The sequence below is a fragment of the Alosa sapidissima genome, chromosome 18, assembly GCF_018492685.1.
Source record: "Alosa sapidissima isolate fAloSap1 chromosome 18, fAloSap1.pri, whole genome shotgun sequence".
NCBI classification, from domain to species: Eukaryota; Metazoa; Chordata; class Actinopteri; order Clupeiformes; family Clupeidae; genus Alosa; species Alosa sapidissima.
In genome coordinates, this window is record NC_055974.1 from 6,298,353 (window position 1) to 6,316,379 (window position 18,027).

General features: G+C 43.4%; 1 long non-coding RNA gene and 1 other non-coding gene across 2 annotated transcripts; both read left to right on the plus strand.

The window, feature by feature from the left end:
* The first annotated feature begins 232 nt into the window (after window positions 1–232).
* trnas-cga lies at window positions 233–314 on the plus strand. Its single transcript has one exon. It is a non-coding gene; the product is annotated as a tRNA-Ser (tRNA).
* A 9,868-nt stretch (window positions 315–10,182) lies between these two features.
* On the plus strand, window positions 10,183–11,873 carry LOC121690303. Its single transcript, XR_006025036.1, has 4 exons — window positions 10,183–10,395; window positions 10,535–10,715; window positions 10,823–10,983; window positions 11,156–11,873. It is a non-coding gene; the product is annotated as an uncharacterized LOC121690303 (long non-coding RNA).
* The last annotated feature ends 6,154 nt before the right edge of the window (window positions 11,874–18,027 follow it).

An 18,027-nucleotide genomic window follows, 5' to 3' on the forward strand; every position in this document is an offset into this window, starting at 1 on the left:
CTGTGGCATGTTGTTCATGTAAATTTACCATTACGATGGCCATTTTTATCAGTTGTTCCAAGTGAACCAAGCTTCCCACGAGTGTGTATGTATAACCCTCTCATTTCTACTTGCAAAAAGGACTTTGTGTCACTGGAGGCAAACTGGATGAGTTTCTATTGTTGCCTTCTCATTCGCTGGAGTGTGTAGTTTGCCTCTCTGTTGATTTTTGTCTGTACAGTCAAGGCTTGCAGCTGTGATGGCCGAGAGGTTAAGGCGTTGGACTCGAAATCCAATGGGGTTTCCCCGCACAGGTTCGAACCCTGCTCGCAGCGCAGTCCTTTCTTATAAACAGGATTAAGCACAGACGGGTTGATTCCTGTGGAGTGATAACAGGTGTGAAATTTTCCATCACATCAGCCTCTTACATGTCCCCGTTTCTCTTTTGATCCCGTGAGGGAAATTTGGTCTCTGCATTTATCCCAATTCGTGAATTAGTGAAATACACTCAGTACACAGTGAACACACAGTGATGTGAAGCACACACTAATCCCGGTACAGTGAGCTGCCTGCAACAACAGCGGCGCTCGGGGAGCAGTGAGGGGTTTGGTGCCTTGCTCAAGGGCACTTCAGCCAGGCCTACTGGTTCAAACCGGCAACCCTCCGGTTACAAGTCCGAACTGACAGCACTGACAGATCCCTCAGCCACAGCTCCAGATTCAATGCATATGTCCCTTAGGCCTGCAGCCTTGAACAAGCTTCCCAATCACACCCAAGAACATACAGATGGTGTGAAAGACTCCAAGTTTTGGCACAATGTTGGGAAACCTGTCTGTATGTGCCCACAGAATTTCTGTAACTTTACAGTAGAGAGCCTAATCAAAGGCAACTGACTTTGTTGCTGATGTGTAAGGAAGTCATGATTTTTTTTACTTTGAAGAAGATTCTCATGAACAGTTGCCATCTGGGTGGCCGGGGCACTGATGGTTGGCAGATAGCTGATGTAACAGAGGCAGACTGAGCTAGCATGCTAGTTGCCTGTGTAAATCCTCACAGCCCTAACCTTAAGAACGCTTCTAACCACGGAGTTGGAAGCCTGGGCTTTTAGCTCAGTGGTTAGAGCGTTCGTCTCCCATGCCGGTGTGTGTGTCAAGGTGGCGGGTTCGAGGCCCGTGAGCAGCAAACGAACCGACCTTGTGACACTGACAACACTGGGAATAACATCCACAGAGTTTGATGCTAAGATGTTGTAACCTGTCTAGCTAGGGACGCTTTGATTTGTGGCACAGTGTAGTCTGCATAGCAACCATAAGAAGTTCTTCTTCACAGTATCAGCACAGATATCTGTCTTGACCTCAGGATCTAGTTGGAGGACCACAGCTAGTTCCCACAGCATACACTGGCAGAGCTGGCAAAGATACAGAGAACTGTCCCTGTTTGCTCTTGGGCACATCACAAGCTGGTCTTCAGGACCGAACATCCGAGGCCGCACTGCTATACCCTTGACCCTATGGGATGTTCCACAGCCCATCAGTGTCTCTTCCAGCCTGTCAATATTGTCCCAGGCAATAGACAATAGAGACGAGGAGTTTGATTAGTGTCGTGGCCTTGAATGATGCAATCTGTGTAAAAATGTCATTGACCATGCCTAAAGGTCATGACCTTGACCTTTTACAGTAATGGCAATGTCATAATTGGGCTTACCACACCTTAAAACATAGGAATCCATGTCTCATTTGTTATACCGTTTTTAGATTTTCGGCTATGTCAGTGTTCTGCTTAATTTTATGCATTATTTTCTCAAACGCCATGTCTGATATAAGACTGAAAAGCACCCCCTCCAAATCAGATAAAATGGGTAAATGATACATTTTCTGAATCCTTAGGGTCATGCCAGTATTTCAGTGTTTGGATTTTGTTTCTCTGATGCTCTGATTAAAAGACAAAAGATGACTTAGGCAGAAACGGCAGGAAAATGTGTGTGATTAAAAGTTTGAAGAGCTCCAGGGTTTGCTGTAGCCTACTTATCCAAAATGTTCACAAAAGGATTTAAATGAAAGCTCAGAGTCTCCCCTTTACAATGATACCAAACATAACAAAATAAGATATTCCAATATGTCCAATATAGAATGTCAGTGTTCTGCTTGATTTATACGCATTATTTTCTCAACCTTAGTTTACATTACGTGTGATAACTCAAAACAGCTTTCAGAAAAGGTATGGTAGCCGTTGCCACTTTTTCGGTAACGACCAACCCCTCTGGCTCACGGACTAAAATGCATTCAACTTGCCTATACATTATCCCGCTTATGGCTACTTGCCAAAACGAAAACAAAACATAAACTTCACCCAATTTGTCTTCAAAAGCTATTTGTTTAGCTACCATTTTTAATCGTTTTCGGCTGAGAAATGAAGGCAGGCTACTTCACCAATGACAATGAACTTAAACATTCTTTTGAACGAAAAAGACCACTTTGTTTGACAGCAGTCAAAGAATTGACCACCGAACGCTAGGAAGAAGGGAGGGAGCATTCAACAGCATTAACCTGTTGAGGAGTACGGTCACAAATATGTGATCAGATGCAGCTGGGCCCCTGGGAGTACGATCACAAATATGTGATTAGAACGTTTTCGAAAAAGGTTCTATAACATGACGCAACAATTACCCTCAGGGACTTTTCTGCCATTATACAACAATTGGGTTCTATGGAACTATTTATTTGTTTCTGATTGGCCGAGAGACGTTTCATGAGTTGGAACATGGACATTTCAACTCAGACTCAGCACAGCTAATAATAAATCACTCCGCGACACAATGTGAAGATTTGACACCCAGCTCTCCACTATTTCAAGCAATGGGTTACTCCTTAGCAAACCATAACGAAACAGTGCTTCACCACATCTGTGGATTAAGCCACACAGTCAACTCAATGTAAGTAAGATAAACGAGGATGCTAATTGTTCTCAGCATTGCCAGCATTGTGTATAATATGATTGTCACTTGGAGGAGACTTGTAGATAACGTTAGCATAATTAGCTAACCGCTGCTAACGTGCTAGCATCGTCAAGTCAGGCTGTGCACAGTAGTGTAACATTTATTCACTATACATTAATAAAGTTGAGTGGTTCTGCAATGTAGATTATGTTTCCGTTTTTTTGCAGTACCATGTCCCTTACATGACATGGCCCAGTGTCCTTGTAACATGCATGCAGCAAACCTAGATATGAATGTGATTTCCACATTTCTTTCAAGAAGACATGTAAACCACAAAGACCCGTAAGGAGGGGTCTGGAATGTTGCTTACCTAGCAACCAAGACGCTGTCTATTGAAAAGGGAACTATTTTTTGATGCGTAAGAACGATGTCGAAATTAACATTTTTAAACAATAATGGGGTGTTTTCAGATTATTTAATTTGTGGTAGAATTGTTGTATAAAAGCAATATAGCACTCGTGATCGTGGGATTGGTCATGGATATTCCCACGGCTGTTGTTGCCTGCGCCACTCGTGGCTACGGCCGAACAACACCCGTGGGAATATCCATGACCAACCCCACTCTCACTCGTGCTATATTGCTTAATTAAACAATTTTAAGAACACTGAAACTATAGAACGTTCACGTAGAATTCTAGAAGGAGCCAGGAAAATAATTCACTCTGGGGAACGGCATTGTCTTAAAGTATTCACTCCTCAACAGGTTAAGAAGAGCCGTGTAATAAGCTATGCTAGCTGCTAAACTAATTTAGCCAAACACACAATGCAGACAATGTAAGCCTAGGTTAAATTTAAAATAATTCGGTTGCTAGTCATCAAACCTACCAGAATGAAAATCACTTACCTCAACGTGTTTCTTTAAATTCGAGGATATAATATTGTTCTTCGGCAGGCAGAGAAGACACTTAAAGTAAAATTAATCCTTCTTCCTTTCCACCATTTCAAAAAGTTCGCCACGGGTGTTCAGGCAAGTCAGTGTCGGGACGTTTCTTCCATCAGTTCTGTCATTTTTGTAGCATTAAGTAAGCATGAGCATCATCCTGCAAAATGCTTTGCGTTGTAATGAATTCAACCTAGCTCTCCCGCACTCAATGTCTAATCAAATGAATGAAATCGAAAGGACTTCAAAGCAAATTGCGCGCTGAGCCCTGATTGGTGCGTGATTGTGCACTGGCTGTGATCAGAGAGTGTTAAAAAGGAGCAATCGGTAATAGAATCTTTACCTTGACCTTTCATTACGATTCGCTTTGGTCAAATGGAACGAGAGGTTTTAATAAATGGAACGGAGTAAAAAGTACGATTTTTCACTCAAAATTGTAGTGGAGTAGTAGTCTAGCCTATCACCAAATATAAATACTTGAGTACAGATACATCTATATGTTACTTAAGTACAGGAACGAATTACATCTACTTTGTTACTGTCCATCACTGCCACCAGGTAAGCAATGCCATTGAATCATTAAACCTGTGATGTGATGCAAATATACTGGAATTTATATTGTTTGTTTTCCAGTGTTAAACCATGTGAGTATGTAAATGTTTGGGTGCAGGGTATTGTTAGGCTTGTTAGTGGACATGTACTTTAAATGTAAACCCAGTTTTGTTTTTCCCAGTCAGCAGAGAAGGCAGGGACGACAGCATCCAGTGCAGGTCAGCTGAGTGCTCCACAGGCCAGTGCTGCAGCTGGAACAAATTATAGTTCACAGGCCAGTGCAGGTGCCACAGCTCCAGGTTCCCAGGCCAGTGCAGCAGCTGGGAGAGCTCCTTCTCCACAGGCCAGTGCAGCAGCTGGGAGAGCTCTTTCTTCACAGACCAGTGCAGGTGCAGCAGCTCCAAGTTCTCAGGCCAGTGCAGCAGCTGGGAAAGTAAAAGTTCCAGGACCACAGACAGGTGTAGTTCAGAAAGCTCCGGCCCTGTGCAGGGTGAGCGAGGGGAAGTCTGTCACATGCTCGCTGTGTAGTCGGGGGGTGATGTGCGAAGACTACACGCAGCACCTGTCAGACTGCACGTCTAGGAGCAGTGTGAGCAATGTGGTGCAAAGGCCTGGGGGGCTGTTGGCTTGTTACAGCACCTAGAGGAGTGTCACCAAGTACCTACAAGTATCTGGGTCTCCACCTGGACAATAAACTGGACTGGTCAGCCAACACTGATGCACTCTACAAGAAAGGGCAGAGCAGGCTGTACTTCCTGAGGAGGCTGCGGTCCTTCAATGTGTGCAGCAAGCTCCTCGGGATGTTCTACCAGTCTGTTGTTGCCAGCGTCCTCTTCTATGCAGTGGTATGCTGGGGAGGAAGCACAAAGAAGAAGGATGCAGGGCGACTTGACAGGCTGGTAAGGAAAGCTGGCTCTGTAGTGGGAGCTGAACTGGAGTGCATCACTTCAATATCTGACAAAAGGACCCTGAATAAACTGATCAACATCTTGGACAATGAGTGTCATCCACTCCACAGCACTATCGTAAAGCAGAAGAGCCTGATCAGCTGGAGACTTCACTCACTGTCTTGCACAACAGACAGACTGAGGAAGTCATTTGTCCCCAGGGCCATTGAACTGTTCAATGCTTCACTTAAGGGAAGAGGAGAGATAGACTTCTCTGCATAGTCTGTCTGCCTCTTCACCCCCTACATGTTTGGATACTGTCTGTCCACTAGCCACTTTTTACCACTGTCTTACTGCCTCACTGTTTGCGTGCTATATTAGCACATATGCATAACCCCTCCCTCTATACCACAGCTGAATTGTGGCCACACGTATACCTTTTCTTAATATAGTTAAGAACACTCATTCACACAGAGCACCTTACCTTACCTTACTATACACAGAGAATCACAGGCTCAGTCCCTGCCTCAGTCATTGCAAGCGCCTCTTGATTAATCACCCACTATGTGGATACTGTTTTTAGAATTGATTTAGATTAAGTGTTATTTAGAATAATTTGTATATTTAGTATATTCTTTATCTTTTACTGTCCTTATTGCTTAGTTGTTTTTTTATATTATATACTTTTAATTACTTTTTTTCTGCTGTTAGTGAATGTGTGTGTGATGTCGGTATGCTACTGAGATCATGAATTTCCCTTGGGGATCAATAAAGTATCTATCTATCCTTTTGAGCTGTCCAACAGATGTTCCTGTACTTCTTACTCCCATAGCCCAAGAGACAACACCGGCAGCAACACAGTGACCCACCCGATGTTCCTGACCCTGTTCCTGCTCCTCCCACAGCCCATGAGACGTCACCAGCACCACCACGACACCCACTCACTCTGCAGCCTCCTGAAGTAAACTGGGTGAGTTTTTTTTTTTTTTTTTTTAGTATATAAAAAGTATATATTTTTTATATATGCTTTTAATGATAGTGACAGTGGAGAGTGACAGGAAGCGAATGGGAGAGAGAGCAGGGGTGGGATCCGGAAAGGACCACGGGGCGGGAATCGAACCCATACGGTGCAGGTGCCCCAGCCAGTTGCGCCACAGCTGGGGCCCTGGGTGAGTTTTCTTCCGAAGCAGTTCACCAGTCATCCAGCCAGCTGACCAGGATCGCCCACATTTTATATGACATTATCACCCGGAGAGAAGAAATACTCTTTTCTGATTGGCTGGTGGGGTGGCTATTAAAACAGGACACCGTTCCATATCAATGCTTATGAATGGTAACAACCATAGTAGGACGACCAAAGATCCTTGATTACTAGCAAGATAGAGCAATGTAATTCGTTACTATGGGAGCAAAACGGGACAGTTCCGGTCTGCATAAGTGGGAGTGTCACCTTACCTCACTAAATAAACTTTCTCGCTTAATAAGCAATAAGAACAGATATACATAAATGTGTTCACAGTATTATTGTCTATAATCATGTATGATACCAATGAATCATTCTTTAGGACATGATATAAATAATTTAATTAGTCATGTGAACCAAGCTAGCTGGCTAGCTAACGCTAGCTTAAAGCGCCATACAAGTGGATGGTAGTAGCTATACAATACAATACAGCTATGCGCTAACAAGTGACTAGTAGTTGAAGGACTTCGCTTAAACTTAATATACTGTTGCAAATTCGCTTGAGTATAAACTATCCACTTTAACTAATGTCAGTAATGTTATTCAGCTAGTTGTCATTTCAAAGAAATTACACTTCTCCGTTTTAAAATGTTACCTTAGCTAAGAGGCTAGCTAGCATGCTAACAACCGGACAGTAACTGGCAGCAGCATGGTCTAATATTAAGTTATTTTATTACAAATCCGAACGCTAAAAAATTACACTATTATGCTTGAAATGATCCCAAACACTTACAGATTATGACACAATTTTCCAAAAAAACCTCAACAAATCCAGAAAGACACAATGACCAATTTATTGGTAAAATTCCACAAGTCTCCATTGACATTAGTGCAGCAAGGGCTTACTCTGGTCTGCATAAAGGGGGATTTCCCCCCCCTCCCCCTTGCAATAATCGAACGCGGAAATTGTCGAACGTTTGCGCCTCTCGCTCCGCTTGAACCCTCTCTGGGACGACAGTTGCAGCGCTCTAGAATCTTTGGTTGCAGGCTTCGCAACAATGGAATCAACTGTAAACAAGCTAACTGTCCATGCTAAAGTTGTACAACAAGCTGAACTAGTGAGCTTCTTTTTAAACGGAACCGCGTGTTTCCTTTGCTTTACAGTGGCAACTGGGTGATAAGCGGGATAACGGCCTTCGAGGTGTGTCCAGTTATACGGAATTAATGGACTCGGGCGGAGGCAAGTTTTTTGCACCTCGCCCTCGTCCATTAATTCCGTATAACAGGACACCTCGGCGGCCGTTATCCCTTATGTACTGGACAGCTGAAACATAATCTGTCTCAGAACTGGTTTCATCCCCCCAGCCCCACCAAATCTATTTCACCTTCTGATCCACATCATTATTTCCGCCAGCGGATGTTCCTGTGGGCTCCAATGCGGATGTGGGGCATCCCTCTGAAATGCACCCAGTGCAATAGGAAGATGCACCATTCTGGCATTTACACAAAAGTCAGGGAGGTAATTGACATAGATTCGAGGTATTATCTGGTGGGTGGAGACTATCCAAGGTGCAGCAAATGCATGATTCCTGTCTGCCCTTGGAGCACTGAAATTTTAAAACGGCTCGATCCCCACGATACAAATTTCCAGCTGTCCTCACAACTCATTTGGCACTGGACAGGAGGTGTGTTGCGATGTTGCGCCCAAGAAAATCAGGGAACAGCTCCAGCTATTTGCAGCAGGCCTTGCAGGAGATACACAGTGGGGAGTGGGCAAGGCGGGCCATCGACTACCTCACCGATTGTGAGGTCCACAAAAAGTCCTGTGTCCTCACCCAGTCTGAAGCTGTGTATCAGCCGCCACCACCCTTCAGTCCCCTGCCCCTGGCCCAGTGGTTTGAGACGGTTCATGCCAATGACATTCTTTATCACCATTTGGGCAAGTGCTGAATTCCGTGCTGAGACTTGATATTTTCCATTTCATGAGGCGCTTCACCAAAGGCCTTACAACAGAGCACCATCCACTATATGGCACCTTTGAGTGGGACAAAAAGGACATTCACCGCCTCAAAGAGGCCAAGAGGGCTGAGTTAAAGAAAAAGCACCAGGGTCACATACCCACTGACTCACAGGTGTTGTCCAGCATCACGTCCAGTGAGCTGGCCAAGCACTGCCGCAGGAGAACCCAAGGGGTTGAGGAGACTCGTGTTTTGATAAAGCAACTGCTGTACTCCACGTGGGATCTCACAGACACAAGTGGCTGACATCTAATTAATCATGAGGGTGTGTCTCTTGTGTGGGAGACACAGCAGAAGCACCTCCCCTGTATCCAGGATCCACCTGATGTGCAGTTGTATACCAACATTGGATCAGGCCTGGAGAAGGGAGACAAAACACTTGATGTCCTTAGATGTGGCAGAGGCTCCTCCTTTCATCGGCACCAGTGTGGTTTCATCCCAGGCAAGCTGAAATGCTAAATATTTGAAACAATTTGTTAATGAATGCAGTGTATTAAGTTGTCATAACATTATTTTTTGTTGTTGTCACCAATGCTTTTGTCTTGCCAGGGTGGAGATGTAATGCTGTACATACACAGATGTACTTGCTGGAGGGGTTATCCAGATGGAACCTCAATAGGTCTCGGCAAGCTCTGAGTATGAGTGATACGTCACACACAAAGATGTACAACATATGTTTGATGTCCTGTGTGAACGCCCTCAGCAACAGGGTCCTGGGAAGTGGACTTCTGCCGGAGTTTATACCCCCAGGGAAACCTACTGGTAAGATTATATGGCAAAAAAAACATGCTGGACAATATTCTGTCCAAACTGTCAGATATTACCTGAAGGTTACACCTCTGTTCACTCACTCATTGTACTTTAATCGTTTTTTTTCTTCCTTTCTTTCTGTTGACTACTTATGGCAGGTGAGCGTATTACTGTGAAATATTTGTTGGCACAGTCAACAGTTAAAAATAATTCTGTGGAAATGCATGGATTCCAGTTTCTTCCAGTAGCAGCAACTGGAATCCATGCATTGCCACGGAATTGTCTTTGGAATCTGATCCCTTATCATACCTGTTCATTCGTACTCGTCGCTCGACTTATCGTGACTAAATTCAAGATGGCGGCGAATGGTAAACTTCTTACAGGTACTGTCTGTATAAATAGTCTTGTTAATAAACTACCAGTGCTTTTTCAAAGTTCTCAATGTCTCGTTTTAAATGTCAAGGCTCTCGGAAGTCTACCAATGAAGTATCGAGGTACTTTGAGCCTCGTAAATGGTGTAAAACAGTGATTTATTTGCATTGCTAGGCCAATGCCCGAGGCACCCCCATCGAAAAACATTTGGTAGCATCGGCTAACTAGCGCCAGATTTCTGAGTGCAGGGGACAAGCCAAGATGAGCTATGAGACATACGTTCACACTCGGTATCATGTTTCAACACACTTTAGGTAAATATCACACCGGAATTCTCCTTTAAGGAATCTACACTTGAAAGTGGTGTAGCTAGCAGTCCTGCCAGCTCCCCATTTGAAGACAGTGGGCCCATTACTTCAACTCTGGTTAAGTGGTTAATGTATTCACCATTAGAAATGCTTGTTCCTTCACCTTTTTCTTAAATTAGCTGTACAATATATATATATATATATATATATTAGTCGATGTGATCCCAGAGGAATTCCCGGATGGGAGGCAGTTGATGCCTTGGCAGGGTGTCTTGTCAGCCTTAATCGGACAATAACAGCTCTCTCAAACTCTGAAATAGCAGAGATATTGAGACTGTACTCCTGCCTGGATCCCATTGACAAGTCCCCTACCAAATACTCCTTAAAAAGCAAGAAAAAGACCCTGTCAGGACTGTGAAGAGCTTCTCGGAAGCACAGTGGCTCTGCTCCAGGCCAGCAGGCAGCTGAGAGGTATCTGCCTCCTCTCATATACAGTATATTTGTAATATTTGTGTGTACATGTGTCTCTACATACATATAATATTCACGTGTATGTGTTCACAGTGCACACGCATAATGTGGATTGTGTCATCTGGTCATCTATTTGCAGATTGTTCATTTCACAGTGTCAAGGTGGAATTTGAACCGGTCAGCACAAGCGCTTTGTATGACTGAGACATCCAGGACAAAGATATATAACATCCGTTTGATGTCCAATGTGAATGTGCTCAGCAACAAAGTGTTAGGAAAACCTCTTCTCCCAGAGATTATCCCCCCTGGGAAACCTACCAGTAAGAAAAGTCTGCTGTTGATGATGATCAAACCTATATTGTGACATGGTAGGCAAGTAAACAATCAATCAATCAATCATTTTTCCCTTGGTGAATACTTATTGCAGGAGAGCGTATTGCTGTAGAGTATCTTCTGGCACAGTCCAACAGAGATCTTCTGAGCCAGCAGATTGGTATTGCTGACATCCTGCCTGAGATCTTGGATGAAGACCTTGAGGACGAATGGCCTGATGTGACTGTACCACAGGCTCATGACCTCACATTGCAGGTAATATTATGTCAACAGTATATCAGACATCAAAATAATATTGGAAAACTAATGAACAGTTCATTTTTAATGTACAACAGACACAACAAACCATTAAAAGATTATTTATTCTTTATTATGTATTATTATTATTTATTCTTTATTCTATGTATTCTTTTATTAATCACCTCAGCAATATGTAAGCGGTGGCCCCAGGCCCAGCTTCCACAGCAGATTGCCGTGGCTAAAAAATCCCTCCTGGAGGCTCGTGACCTACCATCACAGCCAGTTCAGCATGGACACACTCTTTTGAAGTTCCAGGAGCCTGAGAACCGTGAGGGTGATGCAAAAATCCACCAGCGGCATTCCAGAACATCTGTACTATGTGCCATTCCACACACAGGTGGGGGAGACACAGCTATTGCCATGCACGATGCTGCTTCCTCTCAAAACAGATGTATAGAGGGCTGGTGCTCTACCTACCAGCCATCCCCAACACACTACCAGAGCTGGACTTCTTTTCTTCAGGCACCCCAGAAGTGCTCATCTGCCTATCAGCTGCCCCCAGCTCACACCCAGGGCTGGTCTGCCACCCACCCACAACCCTCAGCATCCAACCAGGGCTGGTCTGCAACCCACCCACAACCCTCAGCATCCACCCAGGGCTGGTCTGCAACCCACCCACAACCCTCAGCATCCTCCCAGGGCTGGTCATCCACCTCCTGTCCTGACCAACCTAGGTTCCCTCACCAAGCACTAGATCCCTTTAATCGCCAGCGTGAATGGCGATTACACAAGGCAGCCCTTGAGAACCAGGAGCGAGTGAGGAAAGGTGAGCCCCCAAAGAAGAGAAAGGCAAAAGAGAGCTACCACTATGAGTGTAAGCTGTGTGGTCAGCCAAAATCAAAGCGAACTGGACAATCACAGGTTCGTGGCAAATGGTACTGCCCTGGACAGACCCTTGAGGAGTGGAGAAGCTCTTTGTAAATACACCAAATACATTCTTTTTTTTATCAATATTTTTAATAATAATATTTTGTATTTCTTTTAAGAAAATATGTTCATTCACTGTTCAAACTATTTGCAAAGAAAAAACAAGCAAAAAGAAAATACTACTAAAGTAGAAAAAAAGTATATTTGCTGTTGCAAATAGAAACAAATAATTAGTTGTTGTAGCAACTATTTTTAAAAAACAAAAAACATAGCATAGTTGCTGATGCAAGAAAAAGAAAAGAAAAAACAACAAAAAACACAACTCTTGTGGTGTAACAGTAACACGTCCATCCTTTGGGTGGGAGACTCCAGGTGCAAATCCTGGCAAGAGTGTGCAACTTGTTGGCCCCATCAGTATTTAATTAAAAAATCATTATCTGCATTTTCTCCTTCTTTACTCATTATTATTACTAGATGTACTGTATAGTGGTACAAAATACTGCTGCTCAGTCCAGTACAACCTGTACAACGAAAATAAATTGCACTTATTATTATCATAAAGCATTATTATTCATACCAATCTTATTTGTATCTGTTTATAAGCGATATTTTACAGATTCATAGCAATTTTTAATAGTTTGCGTTAATTGAGACATGTTCCAATCGGGGATCGAACCGGCGACTTTCTCATTTTTCCTCTTTTTTTTCTTCTCTTCCCCCCTTTCCCCCCCTCCTAGCAGTCCCTTTTGCCCCTTCTTTGGCCGAGTGGTTAAGGCAATGGACTGCTAATCCATTGTGCTTGGGATATTTTATGCCCTCTCACAACTGCCACAAATAATCAGCAATGTGAAACCTCAATAACTTTCAGTCAGAAAAATTTCCACTTAAGCCTGCCGCCGAGATCTCGACCCCCTGAACGTCCGTCAGTAGAAGGAATTGAAAAGACCTCGTATCAACGTTCTCAACTCCACACGTTACAGGAAAGTAGCCCTGCCTTTGCCTGTGTATGCGTGTGTGTTTGTGTGATAGTAAAGTGCCTACTGGCGGCTAAGCGCGACCGAGCTCGACCTTCCTCCCGTGTATGTCAAGTCTAATTGACGCTTCTGTCTCGCAGTGAAGGGGGCGGAGACACCACTAGAAGAATCCCCTACCAGAGAATAGGCGTGTTCGACTTGAGGCAGATCTGTGCAGATCTGACTTGATGTGATGCATGCTGGGTTGAACACAATGCATACTGGGATGGACGCAATGCATTCTGGTTAGAAATCCTGTCCGACTTCTGACAGCCGGAGAGGAACTGACCATGATGTCACCATATCACATGACTTTAAAATCCCGCGGGAGCCAGAGCCTTAAGACAGTTTGCGCAGTTGGCTTTCCTCGGCTGCACCGACATGGAACCGCCTCTGTGACGACATACCTTTCTCCTAATTGGTCCTCAGGCTTCAGACACAAATGACGCGGGTTAAGGATTGTCCCTACAGTCTGTGGGATTTTCACATTCGTTATCTTATATGTTTGCTTTACAGTAACGTCCTTCTTTGCAAATGTTTTTCCGTTGTACATCTGGGTGCAGTTCAATGCAGTGTTCATTTCTTCGAAACAATAAAAAGACGTTTGAGGTATATGTTAGAATAAATTATATGGTAGTACTGCTTCACCAGTGCATCACCCGAAGTTGGTGAAGTGGCTAACATGTTAGTCTAGCGATCGGCCGACCGGAGTTCAAATCTTTTTAATCATGAGTAGATTTTTGTGGTTTCTTCTTCACACCTGTCTGTCCAAAAATTAAAAGGTGCTAAACGGTGTGAAAGTGAATGTTCAAATAAGTAATCAGATTGGAGACCAAAGCACTATGCTACTTAATCCTTATTCAGTAGATTTGCTGCTATTCAAAATCCTTTGCATCCAGCATGCTTGATTATGTGTGATAATATCCACATAGAGTGATAGGCTATAGCTTCACTATCCCTTCTTTACTGGGTCCCTCTTCTCCCCCTTTCCTATCCCAAAAGACTAGCAGTAGGCCTACACAGTGTCCCATGCACTGTAGCCTACTTACATGCACTGTAGGCCTACTTATAATCTACTCTGTTTGATGTTGTATGTTTTTAAATGTCTCTGGGATGCTTGACATTTGCAGTGGATGAATGGACTGTAATTTGTATTTTTGTTTAATTCCTTCATACGCTCATAAAGATTCAAAAACATCGGAAATGAGCCCCAATTTGTGTTTATCCCTTTGACCAATGAGGACAATTTAATGTACTCATTCCTTTATTATAATACACATCCTTTGTATGGAAATATCAATAAAGAACTTTCCAACAATCAATTGGGATTTAGGTCATGTCATTTATTTGGTTGTGCAATCCACATAGACACATAATTAAACAATATTGTGTACATAGAAACATGGGAACACAAGAAAGGGTTCAAAATGATAAACAAAGGTGACTGGAATATTCCATGATATCCCCATATCAGCACATCATTTAGGGGGAAAAATCATTAGGCCCAGCCTAAATGTCATTAACCTAAATATGTCAAACCTGTGCTTGCAAACTTACTCATGCCTGCATTTTGAAAACATGTTGAAGACAAAAATGTTCCCACAGCATAGTGATTATACCACAGGCATGCTGAATTTCCCAAACGCACGCTATTCACTGGTTGGTCACGTATTCAGATTGGAACAGGTGTTCTATGTTAGGCCGTTACTCTAAGACCTTTATATATGGCCAAAAAGCTGCCACCCACTAGTGTCACAAGATGGAAACCCTAAAAATTCAGGACAGAGAGGGGACAGTGACACTTAAGGTGTCTAAAGAACTCGCCGAAAGGCTCAAGACTGGTGAGTGAAAAGTACAATTGTTTGAAGGGGAAAAAGGGAATGTACTCAAACATTGATGACATAACTTATTCTTGGGATGATTATCTTTAGACAAAGAATTGCTTTGACGCTTAAGCAGGTCAGGGAGTCCGCAACCATACAAGGTATTCAAGTTACACCATTTCAAGTGACTTATTCTTTATAAAGCCTAACTTATAACTCAATCATACTCACCATGACTTTTGTTTGAATTCCGACTCTGCAGGCCCACCACCACCAACCCACCAAATACAGTAAGTACATTCAAATACATATGTCTAATACAAATGTACCCGTATTCATATAGTCACAGAACTCAAACACTAGATAAACCTATTTCTGATCTCACTCCTCAAGTCACACCATCACCTGTACTGCACCAATAAACATGCGTATTACACAAAAATCGCCAAAAAATGGAAGAAAATGGATACAGGATGTCTGTGGAGCAGCTGAGTTCTTGTTACCTTACCTTACCCAAAGGTACAGTACTTGTTTGGCATTAGCCTACATTTGTGAAGTCTTCAGCTCTTGATGTCACCTTTCAAAGTACTCTACAGGTATGACTTTGACAGGGGTACCTTGTTTTTATGTGGCATTTTAGTTTTGATTGTTTCATGCTCTCATGTGCCAGTCATCTACTGCACACCACACAATGGGGTTTCTATCCTATTTTGTCCTCAGTTTAAGCGAATCCATATCTGAGCCTACTGTAGGCTACTTCAAAAATTCAGAGTAGCAGCCTACTTCCGTTTACCACTAAAATGATCTAACATGACCTGTCACATAAACATTGTCTATGTCAATGACAATGACTGATATGTAGGCTACAAATAAAGTTTATCAATAAAATATTAGATCTGATAAGGTATCATTTTAAATTGCTGATTTTTTTAATTTATTTTTAACCACAAGCTCTGCGACCCACCCAGAACGGAACCCACTTTTGGGTCCCGACCCACCAGTTAAGAAACACTGCTCTAGAGGGTGCTGTTGTCATCATAGACTGTTCTATATAAGCCACAGTCTATGGTTGTCATAAATACATAGGGCTTTTGCATTTGATGGGCTACTGCCTAGGCTAGGCCTAGCAAAATATGTTACGGTCACCCCCGGTAGGTCTCGAACCCAAGTCCTTGGGTTAACAGGTACTGACATTACCATAAATCACGTAGGCCTATAACATCACAAATAAAGCATCATGTAAAACGTTTTCATCACCTTCGTTCTTTGAGATTTTCTTGTTGTTGAAACACGGGTATAAATTCCGGTAACTCCAAAGCTTCTATTTCGTCAGCAACAACGAATGCAAACGCAGCGAGATCCGCCATTGTTTACAGGAAGTAGACCGTGTCCGACTTGTCTGCAGCGTTTTTATACTCCACCCCTACAGTCGGCATAAGATCGCGTTGACGTATGCAGTCAGCCAAAGTGAGACTCAGTCCATCTCAAACAAGCCTAATGTCTAATAAGGGGAGAACCGCCACTCTCGGGAAACTTCCGGTTTCTGAACTTTTCTGGTTCCACATGAGGGCGCTAACGAATAAGTGCAGAATATGGAGCTGTACCTCTCAAATCCGCTTTTCTCGGGATATCATTTTTTGCCCAGAAATTTTAATGTTGCATGCGAAAGAGGGGGCAGAGAAAATACACACGGCTGAGTATTATATTTTTTGAGTCACTTATTTGTTCTAAAAAACCTTTCAAATGTGTCAATGACGTCATTCATTAGCAGAAAGCTAGTGAGTTGTGGGCAACAACGACCCAACCTGTAAGAAATCAAAAGGACGTAAGTACTCGTTCATTCAACTTTTGACCTATAATCCATATTGAGCTTGCAGAAACCACAATCAAAACTTCGATTTTTCAACGACAACCAGGTGAAAGAGACACATTTAGCCGTCTAGCTCCATAGACCCCCATTGTTTTTGCACTTATTCGTGATCGCCCCTAGTGGAACTGCAACAGATTGCAGGTACAATGGAGTTAATAGGGAGTGATCCGGCTCTCCGTAAATGGGCTCTGCCCCTACGGATGTATCTGGCCACACATTTAAAGGGACAGCATCATGGACGCATCACTCCAGATTGTTCCCAAAGGCAGCGCTTCAAGGCTGGGGGTTGGGCCACGAGTGGTAATGGACAATAATACATTGCTTTCCCTTCACCTAGTTCAACTCCCCCTTATTAGTGCATTGTGTGTAACTCATTGCAGGGTGTGGTCAAGTAGTGAGGGGCTGCCCGCTGGTACAATATTCATTTTACTGTGTTACCTACTGGCTGATGTTACTTGATATCACGTGTGTGAGTGTGTGTGGTACCTACATAATTTGTGTGCTGTGGTGTGTAGTGCTTAGTATTGCCACTTGTAGTGTAGGCTCAGTTGGGGGAATTAGTATCAGTGGCCCCACCCACGACCTGGCTACCCCAAGGTGTTTACTTGCAATTGCCACCAGTCGCCAGTAGAGGGGGTCGACCCTTAGCGTGTTATATGTACCCTGTATGTTGGCTACTCTTCTAGTGTTTCTTCGTAGCTTAGCAGCTTGTGTTATCACTTCGTCACCACGTATACGTTTGCTGTGTTTTTCACAAAAGGTTGCTGTGTGCCTTATTACCATTTTGTGAGTGAGTACTGTATTGTAGCTTACCTCTTTTGCCTTCCTTGTTGGGTGCATTGAGCAACCTCTAGTGGCGCCCATATACTTAGATATGGCTGGCTAAAACACACACACCCCCTTTTGGTTGGTTCTCCCTGTACGGAGCTTAGCCCCATCACAGCCCCTAGTTTAGGAAGGACCACCCTGCTTCTACTGTGTGTTAACTAAGGTGCTAGCATACTTATTCACCTGACCCGAAGCTATTTATTGAACTGTGTTTTTAAAACTTGATTGTTAATAAAATATATATTTTATACTACGTCGTTGTGTTGTTGTGTGTTTCGAGGGGAGAATAGCCGGTAATCTATTACCGTTACACGTGCTTATGCGTGCACATTTACTCTCCTGCTCAAACAAAAGGTGCGCGCAAAAGCCATATGGTCGGAACAATGGGATGTCGGAGCAGAGGGTTTATTTTTTTCTAAACAAAGGGACGTCGGACTACTGGGCTGTCGGACGAAAGGGAATTTTTCATGTTATTGAGAGGTCGGAACAATGGAGCGTCACTGGAGAGAAATGACATGGCACCGAGGCTCACAGGCTGTGGTGCCACAACAGTACTGAGCTGATGGTTGGATAGCGGTCACCCTCCATATCTTCAGAG